This window comes from Mustela erminea, chromosome 14 (genome assembly GCF_009829155.1).
Source record: "Mustela erminea isolate mMusErm1 chromosome 14, mMusErm1.Pri, whole genome shotgun sequence".
Classification (NCBI taxonomy): domain Eukaryota; kingdom Metazoa; phylum Chordata; class Mammalia; order Carnivora; family Mustelidae; genus Mustela; species Mustela erminea.
Genome location: NC_045627.1, coordinates 70,698,532 through 70,717,255, shown reverse-complemented (window position 1 = coordinate 70,717,255; position 18,724 = coordinate 70,698,532).

Sequence of the window (18,724 nt, the reverse complement as noted above, 5' to 3'; positions counted from 1 at the left end):
TGGGGGTTTGTTTTCTAAAGTAATTATTCACAAGATGTACCAGTTCACTTTGTGTCTCCACAGCAGTAGATGAAGACTCACTATAAATCAATACCCTATTCTTATCTAGAATTACATAGGAAGAGAGCCTTGAAGATGATTAGAGATGTTGGAGAGAAGGAGAGATTTCTTACAAGGGAAAGTGAAAAGGACTGCTGAGCTCGTAGTGGAAAAGGTCCAGGAGAAACAGTGCCAAGGGATATAAATGAAGAACCAGTATAATGAAAGCCAATGTAATATTCCTGTTTGTTGAATAGTAATACATATAAAGAAAAATACATTTAATTTGAGTTAAAGCAAAGCCTTTTGTTGGGTACAAAACATGATCTTGAAGTATCTTGTTCCATAGCAATACTTATAAAAGTTATCTTCACCACATTAAATAATAATACTGATATGTAAAAAGAAAAGTATGGGGCACCTGGGTGACTCAGTGGGTTAAAGCCTCTGCCTTCAGCTCAGGTCATGATCCCAGGGTCCTGGGATTGAGCCCCGCCCCGGGCTCTCTGCTTGACAGGGAGCCTGCTTCCTTCTCTCTCTCTCTTCTGCCTGCCTCTTTGCCTACTTGTGATCTCTGTCTGTCAAATAAATAAAATCTTTTTAAAAATGATAAATAAATAAAAAGAAAAGTAATGGAAATTGATAGGTAAATTAGCTCAAAAGATTCATCTTCTGTTACCAAGTTATAAAACTACTAGAATGATAAAGACCCACTTTCTCTCTGATTTTAGAAATGACATCCGTAAACAGTGGCACATAGCGTGCCTTGAAGGGAGCACATATTATGAAATGAGAATATTATCTTCCATTTGGATTGTGTTTTTAGGTTTTCAATCTACTTTTAAATTTCCTTTCCAATTTGAATCTCAGGAGACTCTGTGAAGTAATATTATTTTCTAGATCAAGAGGAGTTTGAGGCTCAGGGAGTATATATAACTTATCCAAAATCAGATATGAGATCAGCAGCTAAGTCTAGACTTGAACCTGCTTCCTTTAACTTAGTTTGCTAATCTTCAACTAGAAGGGGAACAAACCAATTTCTCCTTAACTCTAAATTCCATAATATTTCAACTAAAAGTAAATCTTTGAAAGAAAAAAAAACCTAATTAAGAAAGTAGCATTTCTCTTGCTTTTCTGTTTTACCAGCCAAATCCATGTAAGATACCTTTCCCACAAGAAGTCTTTTATAATACTTCTTAGTCCACTCAAATACTCCTGTTTCACTCCTAGAATCAATGAGAAGAATCTGGTTGTCCTGACTTAACCATACAATAGATGATAGGCATAATCACGACTCAAATCAAACCATCTATATATGGATAATCTTCCACCATTTACTTAATAGCTCTAAATTTTTAAAATAGTTTTCTTATCTATAAAATAGTTAACTAAATATACCTCCCTGGTGTGGTTAACCGATTTTTTTTTCCCCCGTCTGCTTCATTCACCCATCAGATCTATTATAGTGGAGCTACTAATGGAAAGTTCCCATTCTGGGCCTTAGGGTTTGACATGTGACCTAGGGCAAGTGAACCAGAGAATTCCAACTCCATAGCTGTAGTAATTAGCAGAAGGATAGATATGTTTACTCAAGGAAGAACAGCTAATGTCTTCTTCAGGCTTTACCTGGTGATACAATCATAACTAGCCATCTGTTGCACCTCATTTGTCCATCTTCCTTATCATAGGGAGGAAATATGTCTATGGAATGGACGGAGAGTAAAACTAAAGCACAAAAAGTCAGTGGGAGGAGAAAGAGTATGCAAGAAGTAGAACTAGTAATGCCTAACCCACTCATTTCAGCAGAATCTTTACCTGTAACCCCTCCGTCATTTCGTTATCTTAATACTAACAGTATATTTTATTTTTGCTTAATTGACCCTGAGTTTTTATTTTTTTTATTTTTATTTTTTTTAATTTTTTATTTTTTATAAACATATGTTTTTATCCCCAGGGGTACAGGTCTGTGAATCACCAGGTTTACACACTTCACAGCACTCACCAAAGCACATATCCTCCCCAATGACCCTGAGTTTTTAGACTTCTCTTGTTTATACTTTGAAAACTTCTGATTAAGAACAATCAGATAGTTACCATATTAAATGAGGTGATAAATGGGAAGAAGTTAACACAAAATCTTACACATAGAAACAAGTCACTTTACTTTTGCATCCAATATCATTTTACTAAGGCTCAGAAGAACAAGGAATTAGCCCAAGATCAAACAACTAGAATGTAGCAAACTAGGCTTTAATTCTGGTCTACCAGACTCCAAAGTCTATGTTCCAAGGTACTGATTTACTGTGATATTGATTTTTTCTGAATTTGGTGGCGCTTTTGTTGGGTACATTGTTGAGTACATTTTGGGTACATCTTGTTCCTTCCCACAACTGGTTCACCATTTTTCTTATTATTCTTGGGAATAAGACTATTATTACAGGATATTATGGTGCTTGTGGGGCACCATCCACTAGAGAGGAACAGGCTTTCTAACTCCCAAAGAGCAACCTTCTTCTCTTAGATGGAGAAAATGTTCTAAGTCCAGAAAGATCCATGGGGAGTGGCTAAAACCCTGAACACGTCTTGGCCTTGCTTCTCTACTCTATAGAATGCTCCCACGCTCCCCAGTCTCTCTGTTTATCACCACACTCGAGGCAAAGGTATTATCTAACTCCAAGCTGCTTCAGTGTACATTGTGCGTTGTTTGACAGCCCAGCTAAGGAAACTGTCAACAGGCTGCAGGGCTGCCTTCTAGACAGAATTCTATCCGTGGCTATTCACTGTGTATGTTTTGGACTGTTTGTGGCCTGCCAAGTTCCTTGATGAAAGCTCTGCCTCTCTGTTTTTCAGTTTTGAGGGGAACAAAGTTGAATGTTTTTGCTTAGCTGCCCCCCCCATGCCCATCCCTGTACCTTATTACTGATAATGGTGAGGATAGAGGTTATTTCTTTTTGGACTGAAAGTTCAGTTTGGTGCCATGAATGAAATGTTTTTCCAAAATAGTTTGTGAAGCTTAGGAGAGATGGGTGTGAGTGTAGGAGTATGAGAAGGTGTGACATGAGGTGTGTGTGTGTGTGTGCGCGCGCGTGTGTGCACTCCCTGCGGCATCTCAAAACTCATAAACTTGGAAGTCCATGAGTGAACCCCCAGTCAATGCCAATGTCTGCCCTCAATGTGATGGACAGACCTTAGGGGGGCCCCACACACTCTGTGTGCTGGCGTTTGCACATTGTATCATCCTCTTCCCTTAATGGCAGCAGCACCTGTTTCTTGCTTCTTACCAAGAGACCACAGCAGAGGTGATGGGGGTTCACTTTCATGACTGTATACATGATATCAAACTCTTCTTGTGAGCTGACTCACTCTTGCTTTCCCACGGGCCTTGAAGAAGCAAGCTGCCATGTTGTGAGCTGCCTATAAAGAAAGCCACTGGAGAGGGAACAGAGGGCAGCCTTTAGGTGCGGAGGGTGGCCTCCAGCTAACAGTCAGCAGGAAACTCAAGCTCTCAGTCACAACCGCAAGGAAGTAGCTCGTCCACTAGGACAACCACAAGACCCCTCCCAAACTAGAGGGATTTTGAAAGTGAATTCTTCAGCCAGCAATCCTGTTGAGAACACAGCCCAGCTAATTCCTTGTCTGGAGTCTAGTGAGACCCTGAAGCTGATAAACTGGTAAAACTGTGCCTGCCTTCGTGGTCTGCTGAATCTGTGAGACAACAGGCCTGTGCGGTGTTCAGCCATGGAGAGTTCAGCAATTGGTTGTGCAGCTACATGTAACTAATACAATAGACACCAAATTATGAGTCTGTTGTTAAAATGAGTATAATTTGTATAAAAGAAGGGGTCTGCAGTCAGATCGTCCTTGTTTGGAATATTGGCCACAGCCTTTCTTTGCTGTGCTCTTCTGAAACTTAGTTAATGTCTCTGAACTTAAATGAGACTTCTTAAACTATTAAACTAAAACACAGCTATTGTTGTTAACTCACATGATGTTTATAAACTTTAAATGAGCTAATTCATGCAGTAGGCTCTCAAGGAATATTGCCTACTTCTTCACCCTCTGGATAATCTCTACCACAGTCAACTTCATTTTCTACAATAGTTTGCTAATACCTTTATTTCAGCCTCCTCTCTAGACTGTGAGAGTAGCAAGAGCAAGAAGATGCCCGTCTTGTTGACCTTAAAATCTTGAGCAAGAGCACGGCCAGGCTAGCTAGCAGAAAGGCTTACAAGCATCAGATGTGTGAATTCATGGATCTGTATTGGGGTTCTGAGCACATCAACACGGTGTTTGTCAACTTGACAAAGTGATAAATTCCATGTGTGTTTACTTACTCATCCCTAAGGCTAATTGATGGGACAAGTTTAAATTAAGATAGATTTTTAAAATTCAGTATTAATTAAAAACTGAGTTTTATTAAGAGTTTACTGAACTGCTGACCACTAGGTGGCTCATTGATGACCGTGACTGAGCATCCGTGTTTTCTGATGAATAGAACATGGCAATTATCTCGGAATAATCTAGGTTTAAAGATCTAGGAGAGGGGCACCTGGGTGGCTCAGTCAATTATGCATCTGACTTGTTTCGGCTGAGGTCATGATCTCAGTGTCTCGGGATCAAGCCCCACCTTGGGCTCTGTGCCCAGCACAAAGTCTGCTTGTCCCTCTCCCTCTGCTCCCCCCATCCCCTGGTCACCCATTTGTCTTCCTCTTTCTCGCCATCAAACAAACAAACAAACAAATAAATAAAATCTTTAAAAATAAATAAATAAAGTTCTGGGAGAGATCTTAGATCATGAGACCAGTAAATAAAGAAACAGGCTGACTTCTGAGACAGTGAGAAGCCATGTGGAAACTGAGATTGCCAGCTTGCTGCCTGCAAGCTCCATGGCACAGCTAGATCACACAGCCCTTCTGCTGATGGCCACATAAGTGACACCAGGGAAAACCTGGTCAATGCACAGAAATTAGTCAATGCACAGAATTAGAAATAATAACAAATAAATGATTATTTTTTATACAAATAATATATAATTATATGTTCGTATAAATAAGCATGTATTATTTACATAAAAATAATAAGTCATTGTAATTTAAGCCATTGACTTTCAGGGTGATCTTGTTACACAGCAAAAACAAACTGGACCCTCCTCTCTAAGTCTGCACACACACACGTACGCCTAGGATGCTGAGATTCATTGCTAATTATTCAGGGACTCGGACAAGTATATTTTCTACCTGTAGATACACTTAAGTCAAGGGAACAAACAAGCAAACAAAGAAGGGTTAAGAACCATAACCCATTTTCAGAGGCTTTTTCCCTTATATGTATAATAAACATCATGGTGGTGTTTTGAGGATGAAATGGGTAGGTCCTAAAATATAGTAATATAGTATCTGACTTCATCTGCCTCTGAATGCTCAGGTCATTCAAACTCTAGTCTGAATGTCACATTGTCAAAGACTTTTACCCATTTTATCTTCCCCAAAGGCCTCCATTTTGGAAACAACCCCTCCCGGATTCAATGTGATACAGGCGCTGGTGTAGTTTATCAAAGGATTTTGCTTCCCAGTCTGGGCAATTAGAGGCCTCCTTTAGGAGAAGGTTGAGATTTTAGGAGGGGCAGGTCCTCTTGTCCTGAGTTCACATGCTATAAGAAGCATGTGTACCTGGAAGTTTTTACTATCTTTGCCACCAAGAAGAGAGAAACTGCCAGAGGATGAAGGTGTCCCAGAATTAAGTACGGGTGAGAGAAAGAGATATAATGTACTGAGATGTATTTCTGTATTTCTTAAAAACATAATTTGAACCCCTAGATCCAGCTATTTCAAATATATATAAAATTTTATTATTTTCAGTAACATAATCAAATGAATTCATTTATTTCCCTTCAACAAGCTTGAAATTAGGTTTCCACCACTCCAAGTAAAAAAGCCCCATGGTTAATATACAGACATAGACTTTTCTGGTGGATTTGCATTGCATTTAAATCCTTGTCTCATAATGAGATGCAAATGCTATTTTATTTTAAAGACATTTCAAATATCAGAGAAGCAAGGATGTTTGTTTTGGGGGTACAGCAAGGATTTTGATGGGGTTTCTAAAATTACATCCATGGAGAAATCAGCCTAGTCCCTTATGTGCTCTTATTTAACTTAAGAGCTAAGCATAAGACAGAAGGGTTTGAATACAGCAAAAAGGCTGACTTTCCCCTCAGGTAAGAGGGAGCTCCTCCTGCCTGACAGCCTTGAGCTGGGACCTTGGTTTGGTCCCATCCTCGGACTGGGACACCAGCTCTCCCGGGTCTGCAGCTTGCTGTCTGGAGGTCTTGAGACTGTCAGCTTCCATTACCATAATTCTTTACAATAAATTAATCAGTCTCTTTCTCTCTGCCTTCCTCTCTCTCACCTTTCCCCCTTCCCTATATCTATTAGAGATCAATTAAGCTGTTATATGATCCACAGAAGGCAATCAATATACTGCCAGCATTATAGCTCGTAGTGCCTCTGCCTCATGTGGGAGAAGACACTACCTATTACACATTCTGTCTCACAGAGAGAAAACTCTTGGGGTTGGCAATAGCTGGATAAGTTAGGGATCACAAATAATGCAGGCTTAAAATCCTACAAATCCTCGAAGTCTGAGCACCTTCCTCATCAGTTTTAAGAATACAAAACCCTGGGAAGTTCTCTTTGATTACAAGACACTTTGGTTTCTAACATGACATTGCTGTAGCTTCTCTCTTCAAGTTTCCCAAGCAGAACCCTGGTAACCTTCCATTTCTTGAGAGAGGAGGGACTGCCTTCTTAGCTGGCATTTTCTGCACAGGTACGGGAGGAAGGAGTTCAAAAATTTGGGAGGACTTGATATTTGGTTGCAAGACCAAAAGTTAGTGATGAGAGTAGGAGGAGGTCCTTGGCAATGGTTTATAAAAGGGCTTTATGGTGAACACCTGAAGAATTGCTACGATAGAGTGACACCTGGTTAGCTGTAGGAGAAAAAGAAGAAAATATATCTTGCAGCTGTGCCTGTGGGAGTGCTCCCCCACCTGCAGGAGGACGTTCACCACTTCTGGACGTGCAACACAAAGGTAACTTGCCCCAATAAAACAAGCTCCATTCTAACATATTCAAGTTACCAAGAGGTTCAGAACATCAGCCTCTCCTCAAGTGAACATGGCTGTGATCTCCAAGAGAACTGGCACATTTAATGGCAGAATTTTACCTTGCTTCCCTCTGTTCAATGCTGAGGTCCTTGGACATGCCCAGGTTCTGATGCTTCCCATAAATTAATTATGCAAGTATTTATTGGTTTCAAAAAGACACCCCAGTACCCTTCCCTATCTGCCTTCAGATGGTTTCTGTTGTGACCAAAGAAAAAAACTTTAATGTGTATTTTTAAATACACAGCTTTTGAGGAGCCCCTGGAGATTTAAGCCCAGATCTACCTGACTCCAAGATCTGAAACTACTTCTTCTCTAATCCAAACCACTGTTAATGCTAATGATTCCTTAATTAAGAGTAATAGTCTAGATACTTGCTTTGTAGAATAATATTAACAATTTTGTAATTTGTTCTTTATTCGTGATCGTTTTTGGTTTAAATCAGTGTATCTGTTTCCTTTGTGTTCAGTTCTATATGAAATGGGAAGAAAATTCACTGTAATTGCTTTAGAACTTTCTGTTCTTCCTTCATCCACTCACCAATTACCAATAGCCACCTAAGTTCAAAGGAATTTCTTGAGAGTTTGACGACTACAGGCTTTTCTCTTCCTGAAGTTTTCCAGATAAGGCGAAATTATCCAAATGGTGCAGGCAGGTAAATGTCATGTGTCCCCCCCATCCGCCTTCCACATCCTTCGGAACAACGGAGCTGGCTCTCACAGGTAATTAGTTACTCGGTGTGCAGGGGTTCCACAAAAGTGACTCATAACACTGGGCTTTTTTCCTTCTCAAAGATCATTTCACTCTTGCAATTAAAGTCAGGGATCCCAGCTCACCGGCAACCATCTGCCGTTCATTGATAGCAGGGGCGAACACTCCTCACTCTGCTTTGGGAGCGTCTGAGCGTCCTCCCAGAGGACGTTTATTCTGAAATGACACGCTGGAAGCACAGGCCTAATAGTGTAGGTTTGCTGAAACCAGCTAACTAATGTGCTCTCTCCCCATTTCTGAATGGGCTCTCCTGATGCCTTCACCTGTTCATGGTTGAAGTGTATTTGTTTTTTATATTTGAGAAAATACATATTAATGGGCTTAGGGAGCAGTGTGAGAATAAATGTGCTTATCAGCATTTTCCCTAAAGCTAATGGGCATGTAATTCCTAATCTGAATAATTTATTTTGAGGGATGATTATGACAAGGGAGGGGCAGCTATCACATGACCTTTGGTAGTGCTTCGTGGAGAGGTGATACCTTTTAATGAATCCATAAGCATTGCTCCATTCAATTAGTAGCTCCTTGAATTATTGATCAAACGCTTAAACTTACTGAAGTGTCTTGATGTCCCAATCATGTTGGAGAAGCCAAATTAGAGTGGTGTAATCAAAAGAGGACCGGATAGATAATTAACTGGCTGTGTGACCTTCAGTGAGTCACTTGACTACACTGAGCCTCCCTTTTTTCACTGAGAAATGAAATACCTGCCCTGTCCTGACTCTAGGTTATTGTGATGCTTAACTGAGACAAACAACATGAAAATAGATGATAAGCAATAGGTATAAAATGTATGTTTGATATTACTCGCTGTTTCTTTTATTTCCTTATAAGAATTTGATGGACTAGTGGGGATTGTTCTATGAATTTGGAGTAAATTGATTATATATTTGTAGTAGGTATATCTGCTATATTTCTGTAGTTATTTTATTGTAGGTATGCAGACATAAATAGATATTGCATATCAACTTTATGGACAGTTTTTCTTGTTCCAGCTTATTCCCAGTAAATTCCCATCTGAGAGCAATAGAAATGCTTTCTAATGTGCGCCATATAAATTGCCACAAGATTTCCTGGAAAGGGCACCTTGATATCATGGTGTTGGTCTTGATCCCCATACTAGTTTGTCATTTCCAGGGTAGAAACTATGGTATGCTTTCCTTCTGCATAGAAAAGCAAATAAAAGGAATATTTCATATATAGGCATAACACATATTTTCATTACTTGATTGTCAGAGGGAAAACAGAGAGAATTTATAGGAATGTTTAGCTTTGTTGAAGGTATTTAACACTACCACAGTTGCAGTCACAGATCTCTATCAGGTTTCTTTTTTTTTTTAAAGATTTAATTTATTTAATTGACAGAGATCACAAGTAGGCAGAGGCAGGCAGAGAGAGAAGGGGAAGCAGGCTCCCTGCTGAGCAGAGAACCCAATGCGGGCCCTGATCCCAGGACACTGAGATCATGACCTGAGCTGAAGGCAGAGTCTTAACCCACTGAGCCACCCGGGTGCCCCTCTATCAGGTTTCTATAAGATCATGAGAACTTTGCTGATTTGCTTCTAGACAATACACTCCCCCCCCACACCTTTTTACAAGCAACTGGTAGAGTCAAACAACTTAGATACCTCATTTAAAGGATGGACATGTTTGAACGGAGGCATTCCATTTGATTCAAGGCTCTAAGAATAAAGCTGTGCCTAGAAATTTTGGAATGCCTCAGTATAATTTCTGAAAGGATCAATAAAGAAGCTCAGAGCTAGAAAATGGTGTTTCATTGGAATGTGGGGTGGGGTATATATAGCTGAAGAGCTTGATTGCATGAATCCCAAGGGCAGAATAGGAAAATCATACAGGAGTGGCCTGGAACACATGAACAATGTGAGGAAATCAGAGGTCATTTGTTTGAGGCTCAAAGCAGGAGTGATGACTGAGTCTGAGGAGAGTAGAAGTTCAAAGTTTGCCACTGGGAGCCACAGCCATGATCAGCTTCACAGGGAAGTAACCTAACCTTAATTTAGATTCACTGAAATAGGTGAGAGTCATAGCAGGAATGCTGAATTATTCAGCTATTTTCTTCCCTACCCGAACAGTGATATGACAAGAGGAGTGGGGCTGGGGAGGAATGGGGGAACTGGCTTCAGTCAAGTCAGGGGAATGAAGGGGAGACGAAGGGCATTGTGGCTGGACCGTGCACACATTGCACTGAGAGAGCTTTCCCAGAGAGATGAGGGCCAGCAGGATTTGGAGTAGACGGGCGTTTTACCGAACACAAGAGGCAGGGATAGCGTTCAGACAACTGAGCAACTAGTATACGCTGGGCAAAGGAACAGAGAAGAGAACGCTGTGCAGAACACGGATCCTGAGTCCCCGGCGGTTCTCGGCGGTTCTCGGCTCCGAGATAGGCTGCAGATATGAGACCTTCCATCAGAAGGTCTCAAAGAGAGCTCGTTTCGTGTCACTTGACTTGAGAAACTCTCCAGATGTTGGGCAATGTTGGAAGACATGGGATTGCAGCCAAACCAGTGAAAAGACCTCACTAAGCACTACAAACATTTAGCTGAGACTTCAGAAAAGGCAGATGAGAAGGAAAGAGCATGCCCAGATTCTGAAGGAAGAATTAGGACTAAGAGCAACAGGAAAACAAAACCACAATAGCAAAAGAAAAAAGAAGCCGGTCAATGACAACAGGTCTGCCGTTAACTGAACTATTCAAATGAACAAAATTAAATAAATTAAATTAAATAAAATTAAATAGGTCAGGAAAGACCTATTTCAGATTTCCTACTATATATAATATGCTATATGTGACACACAACAAAATTTACCTAACACAGGAAGAGGCAAGAATATATAGGGGTGTCTGAGTGACTCAGTCAGTTAAGCATCAGTCTTGGTTTCAGCTCAGGTCATGATCTCCATGCTGGGCATGCAGCCTGCTTAAGATTCTTTCTCTCTCTCTCCCTCTGCCCCTCCCCCCACAAGAAGGAAAAAAAAAGGCCCAAGAATTTAAAAATAAATAAACAAACAAGTACATAAAAGTGCCAATTAGAAAAAGACTCCAAGATAAACTTCAGTTTACAATTAGAAGACAAGGAGTTTTTTGGGTTTTGTTTTATTTTTTTTAAGATTTTATTTATTTATTTGACAGAGAGATCACAAGTAGGCAGAGAGGCAGGCAGAGAGAGAAGAAAGCAGGTTTCCCTCTGAGCAGAGAGCCTGATGCAGGGCTCTATCCTAGGACCTTGAGATCATGACCTCAGCCAAAGACAGTGGGTTAACCCACTGAGCCACCCAGATGCCTCAGAAGATAAGGAATTTAAAACCACTGTTGAAATTAGGATTAAGGACTTAAAGTTCAATAAGAACAAATTAACTGGTAGGGAATCCCAGCAAAGAAAAATGAAACCTGTAATTTTGCTCTGGAAATTAAAGGCAGTTTCTCAAAAGGGGGGGGCGGGAATTAGATGGGCTGAACAATATATTTAAGACTGTAATTGAAAGGGCTTATTCATATGAAGTTCAACAGAAATTATCCAATCCGCAAAAAAGTGAAAAAATGTTTAAAAAAAATAAATGGAAGCATAGAAAATTGTGCTGCAGTCTTAAGCAGTCTAGATAAGTGGGTTCATATTACCTCAGGAAAGAAAGAATGGTCAGAAAAATTATTTTAAGGAAATAGATAAAGTATTCAAATTTGGTAAAAAAACACCAAACTACATATTCAGACCAAGTATCCAAGATCTTGAAGTCAAAGGGATCAAAAAGAATAAATACAAAGATAATTTTATAGAGGTACATCATAGGCTAACTGATGAAAATCACAGATAAAAAGAAAAATCTTAAAAGCAATCAGAAGATAGATACATTACAGAAAGAATAACAATGTGAATGATAGTGGACTTCTTACTAGAAAAAAATACATACATTTAGGAGAGTTCTATTAAATATTTAAGGAATAAGTAATACCCATTTTACATAAAATGTTTTAGAAAATAGAAGAAGAAAAAGCACCTCTCAATTTGTTTAATGAGGCTAGAGTGACTATTACCAAACCTTGACAAAAGCAGTTACAATAAGGAATATTTCAGACAAATATCCCCCATGCACATAACTGTAAAAGTTCTTCATTAAATATTAGCTAAAATAAATTCAGCAAAATATAAAAAAGATAACATATTATTACCAAGAAGTGATTATTCCAGGACTATAAAAATCAATCAGTATAATTTATCATTTCAAGAGAATTTTTTAAATTATGCAATCATGTCAATACAGGCGCTAAAAAATAAAATGGGTATATGATTGGATAAATTGGTAGATAGCTGGGGAGATCTGTGATAAAGCTCATATGTTAAACATTAAAGGTAGATATTATTTGGTTCTTATATAAGTATTCATTGTAGTATTCTTTCAAATTGTCCGTAACTTGAGAAATGCTCACAATAAATTTTTGAGAAAGATAGCTGTAAGCATTTTGGAATATATATTTTTTCTTTTCTTCTTTAGAATTATTTTCTAAAAATAAATTCTCAGGAATGGGATGACTAGGTTAAAAGATCTGAACAATATATAAGACTTTTAAATTGATAGAATTTTCTCCATAAATATTAGTCTTTAATTTTCACATGTGCCGAGTGAATGGAGCATGTAAAACACGACTTCTGTATTTTATGATTGTAGACACTGAATCTCTAGAAGGAGAGTAACTTATTTTCTAAGGTCCAATAAACAGCAGGTATCAGGGGCAGACTCAGAGCAAAAATCTTCCTGTCTTGGGAATTTTCTGTAAACTAGGATAGCATGGGGAGAGTATATCTTTTCTCTTTGTTTTAAAATTGATATTGATTCTTCCCAATTTTTATGGGATCTTAATGGCTAATTACAAGATTTGGGGGAAATATGTCAAAAGAGGAGAGAGAAGAAATTCATTCAGTGACTTAGATACACATCACTGAATTGTAATAAAAATGAAATGTAAAAATAATAAAACTGCTTTTATTGAGTACTAACCTACTATATTAATTTTTTTTAATTATACCATTGAGCTCTAACTAAAACTGTATGACGTTTTCACTGTAGGATTTGAGGGAAAAGAAGCCTGGAGAAGGGGTACTGTTTCCCAATCCCAGTGGTCCGTAAATTGCAGAGTTAGAATTTGAAACAGAATAGTTGAGACACCAATCCATTTAATCAAACCCCATATTTAGTATCCCCTATGGCCATAAAACAGCACTGATGGATTAAGAATATTCCAGACTTATCAGTGACACAGTCTGAGTTTTGGGTGTAGCTTTGTCTTGTTTTCTCAGATACCTATGCCTAATGAAGCTGAGCATTACAACAACAATCACATTTTCTTCCAGCTAAGTCTAGAGGGTAGGTTAATGGCAAGTTTTCCCATTTTATCAATGAGTCTAGTGCCCAGAGAGCTTGACTAACTTGCCCAAGGTCACTAAATGTGTCCCCATCCATGCAATTGAACCCTGTTGTTTCCTATGATAAATGAGTTAAGAGCTCCATGCCTTTGGACAAGTAAGCCATAGATACAGATGTTTAAAGTGTTTCAGGAGTTGATTTCCATGGGGCTCTATCATGGCTCTACCAGTATTTCTTTTATGGAAAAATATTTCCTCTCTCCTTTAATGATAGTGGGGTTTGAAACATAACTGTTCTGTGACTTAACCATCCATTACTGTGCCAGCTATTCAGAAGAGAGGTGGGGAGGGGGGCTGTTTAGTGTTTTTTTTTTTTTTTTTTTAATCTCTCTTCGAGTTCCAGATGGCTTCCATAATTGGTTTATTAACTTTGCAGATGTTGCAGGAAAATTTTAGGATGTAAGCCAATAATGGACCACAACAGCTAATGAAAGAAAGCTTTTGAATGAATTACGTACTGTGAGAAACAACTATATTATGTCAGCGCGAGTATGGATCTTAAGTCGAGTATTTGATATTTTAGGGACAATTTGATCACTAAGAAAGTGATTCTTTGTTGTTGAAAGGTTTTATTTATTTATTTTTATGAGAGAGAGAGTGTGCATGAGCACAAGTAGGGGGAGGGGCAAAGGGAGAGGGAGAAGCAGACTCCTTGCTGAGCTGGGAGTCACGCAGGACTCCCTCCCAAGACCCTGGGATCATGACTTGAGCCCAAAGGCAAACAGTTAACCAAGTGAGCCACCCAGACACCCAAAAGTCATTCTTAACATAGTGCTTTAGGTAACTGAAAGAGAAAACAGAGTTTTACACAGTTGTACAAAGTAGAAATTCTTAAAAGTTTGATAATATTAGTATAATATAAAAGTCCACTTACAAAAGTAATTTACTTTTAAAAAGTAACTAACTGAAGTTCAGCTTGCTCAGTCTAGAGGAAAAGGGCTAGGGAAGTGTTTGGGAAAATCCCCCAAGCAAAGAAAGAGATCACAAAAATCACCAAGTACTAGAAGAGTTGTATTGCCCCTTTATGCTAAGAAACTTTTAAATTTGTTTGTACACCTGCTTTGTCTCCTGATGACTTTAGTTATAGTCAGCTAGATAGTAAGATAAAATGTTTTGTGCATATGTATTTCTTCACACCATCTGACTGATGTCATTATTCCATGAAAGAAAATGTTAGAGAAAAGAGTTTTATTAATTTGAATTCCACAGCCAGTGGCATATCCAAGAAGCAAAATTTCTTTCTCATTATTCAGTTTTAAGAATGCCTATGTTGACATTTAGTGCAGATCAAGTGGTGGGTAGTAATTTTTATCCCCACTTTCACTTGGTATGGCTGTCAATAGGTTTTAGAAAATAAAGATAAGAGTATAAACAATAAAGTCAAAATTTTCTCATAATTTGTGCCCCAGGAATAAAAATTGACAACATTTTTCTTGATTATTCACCCAATGATTTCTGTGCATATTTTGCAAAATTGGTTCAGATAACACCTGACATTTGACCTGCTTTCTTGCTCAATGGTTAGTAACTGTTTTCTCTTGCAATGAATTATTCTTCTAAAATTTGATTTTATTGGCTAAATACTGCTAGCCATCATTTTTATGTACTGAAAATTAGTTGGCCAGTGGCCACTTTTGGAGTTTTTCAATATTTTTATGACTTACAACATTTATAATCTTTCAGTATTTGTAATTACACATATAAGACAAATTCCTGTATGGAGAATTGTTAGGTTAAAGTACATGAAAAAATTTTGGCTTTCAAAATTTTGCTAAATAGTGAAGTCCTTCTTTATGGCCAAGAGTAGTTATTAACAAACATAACACATACCCACATATATTTTAGAATTTGGATACCCCAAAAGGGATATTTGATCTTGTATTTCTGTGACTACTTGTAACAATAATCTTTTTTATCAGTTGTTTTTGTCTGAGAAATACTATATATTTATCCTTCACAAAAAAAGCAAAAAAAAAAAAAAAAGTAACTTACACTGTATACTCATACATGGAACACAGGATTCATTCTTTATTGGTCATAATTCCAGTTGGTACACTTCTGAGAGGAAGGCTGAGCTGGATTCAGTTTTTACACAAATTATATAAATTGCTATTTAATTTGGGCCAAGTTTTCCCTTTATCTCTATGCCTTATTTTTGCCAATGGGTGGGGGCACGGGGAGAATGACGACAAGAATGAGCTGTAGGCTTTGCATATCATCAGGATATCATTGGAATAAGTGGGACCATAACCCAATGCTATCATGACTTCAGCTATCTATGAAAAGTAAATTTGCACTCTGATGTTTAATCATGCTATTTAATAGTGACATTAAGATATTTTATTTTGTATATTAAAATAAGACCCTTCCTTCCTTCCTTCTTTCCTTCCTTCCTTCCTTATATATTTTTGGATACATTACCTGGAGCTCCCAAGTTAGTAAGAAGGACATGACTTTAGATGTTATTAAACACTTATGTGTCAGGTAATATGCTAAGAATTTCACATGCATCCCTTTATTTAATCTAGACAAAAATCTTACATTTTAGGTACTATAATCATCCTTATAAATTAGGTGAGGAACTGAGGGTAGGAACATTTTAAATAACCTGACTAAGAACACATAATTAATAGGTATTTAAGAGGGGAGTCAATTCTAGGAAATCTGAGTAAAACTACAATGTGATCTCTGCTTTGTGAATCTTGAAATAAAAGCATATTTTGAATTCATTGTATTATTAACCTCTCAAATACACAGTAAGATTAATGGCAGGTTAATTCCTTTCTGACGCCCAACATGGGCCCTGGTCATCTTTCTCCACTTTCAGTAACTGAGTCTCAGAATATACAAAGTGAATTTAATATTAGCCTAAATCAATCATCATGAGCTGAGGAAACCAATGGCTGAAAAAAAAATAACAAAAATAAATCCCCTAAAAATGTATTGCAGTGCCCAATGTCAAGAAGATGGTGGACTAGGAAGTTACAGCCCCTCCTTCTTCAACAGAGACATGGAATTAACAACAATGTATAGACCAGAATAACTCTGTGAGAACTCTAGAGATGAGTTGAGAAACTATAGCACACAGGCCATTGTAAAACCAAAAGAGGATTCCAGTAAAAGAGGTAGGAAAATGTGTAGTGTTTGGCAGGCTCATCCATGCCTTTACCCCTCAGCAGCATTGTACGGAGCTACTATGTTGTCTCTCATCTTCCCTTTAGGCTCTCAGGGCCTTCCTTCTCTCTTCCAGAGATTATCTTTTACATCTGTTATGGATTTTGCTAGATGTAGTAAAAATATATAAGGAAGGAAGGAAGGAAAGAAGGAAGGAAGGAAGGAAGGAAGGAAAAGAAAGAAAGAAAGAGTAAGAAGGACAGAAAAGGAAGGAAGGAAGGAAAAAAGGCAGGTAGAAAGAAAGAAAAAAGGAGGGAGGAAGGAAAAAAGAAAATTCCTTTCAACCATTATGAAAATATTTCAGGAAATTTTGGATTCTAGCAATGGTGGCATAATTTGGGTAGATTATACCTCCTATAGATACCATTACAAAACCTAGAGAAAAAAAGAGAGGATTTCTGGAGAATAATAAAAACCAGAAATCAAGTAGAGGGCAATCAACCTTTGAAAAACAAACTGTAAAGGATGAGAATTTCAAGTTTGAGGCTTTTTCCTGCGCATTCACAGATTAAAGCTGACCACAAGGCAAAGCAGCAGAATTAACTTTCCAAGGTATTAGAGGACAGAGATATGGAGGCTTGTAGAATAGCAGAAAGTTAAAGGAAAAGTCTTGGAAGAAGGAAGGCACAGAAGAGTTGAGCTTTAAAACTGCATTTGAATTCCTCGCTTAGACTTGACTGCTGAACTCTATGTGCGCCAATCAGATCCCAGAGGAGCTGATGGAAAAGCAACAACTGGAACCTCACAGAGCTGAGAGACAATTTCAGCTACTGACCCCTGCAGGAGAGGCTGAGTCTTGAATTTTAATACAACCCAGTTAACTGGTCTTTAGGGAAATGTCACTCTTCAGAGAATCATAACAGGCAAAGTCCAGATGTTAGGAGAGAAAATGAAATATGTGTGTGTTGTGGGGTGGTGGCTAGAGTAAGTGAGTTAATTAGAGAAAATGATCAAAGAAGACTGCCATTTAAGCTAAGGCATGCATGAAGTATGAGAAGGAGGCAGCCGAGTCCCAATAAGAATTATGCCATGTGAAAAAATTGCACATGGCCTGATGTATAGTATGTCTACAATGAATAATTTTCAGCCAATAAACCAAGAAATGTTATTAGTGACCCACTTTGTAACAAAAATATTGATTTTTCAGTAAACTCTTTGGAGGTAAGAATATGGGCCTGAGAATTAAGGTTGGTCAAGTTTCTATCTGGAGGTCTCTTTTTCAAGTAAAGTATCAATACTCTGGCTTAGTTTGAATAAGACTGTATAGGTTTTCAGTGATTGCACGTATGGTCTCTCCCTATGAACTCATTCAGTCCTCAAAATCCTTGCTGAATCCTTGATATTTATGATCCTTTTAAATATTAGTAATTTCCTTTGGTATTGGTCTTTTTAAAAATTCAATTAGCCGGAGCGCCTGGGTGGCTCAGTGGGTGAAGCCGCTGCCTTCGGCTCAGGTCATGATCTCAGAGTCCTGGGATCGAGTCCCGCATCAGGCTCTCTGCTCAGCAGGGAGCCTGCTTCCTCCTCCTGTCTCTCTCTCTGCCTGCCTCTCTGCCTACTTGTGATCTGTCTGTCAAATAAATAAATAAAATCTTTAAAAAAAAAAAATTCAATTAGCCAAACATGTAATACATTATTAGTTTCAGATGAAGAGTTCAGTAATTCAGTTTCATATAACACCAGTGCTCATCACATCACATGCTCTTCTTAATGCCCATCACCCAATTACCCTGTTGCCCCGCCTACCTCTCCTTCAACAACCCTCAGTTTCTTTCCTATAGTTAAGAGTCTCTCCTGGTTTGTCCTCCCCTCTGATTTCCTCCCATTCTGTTTTCCCTCCTTTCCCCTATGATCCTTTTCACTGTTTCTTATATTCCACATATGAGTGAAGCCATATGATAATTATCTTTCTCTGATTGACTGATTTTGCTTGACATAATACCTTCCTATTCTATCCATGTTGATGTAAATGATAAGTATTCATCCTTTCTGATGGCTGAGTAATAGTTCAGTGTGTGTATGTCTTCTTTATGCATTCATCTGTCAATGGACATGTTGGCTCTTTTCATAGTTAGGCTATTGTGGACATTGCTGATATAAATATTGGAAATCCTATGCCCCTTTGTATCACTGCATTTGT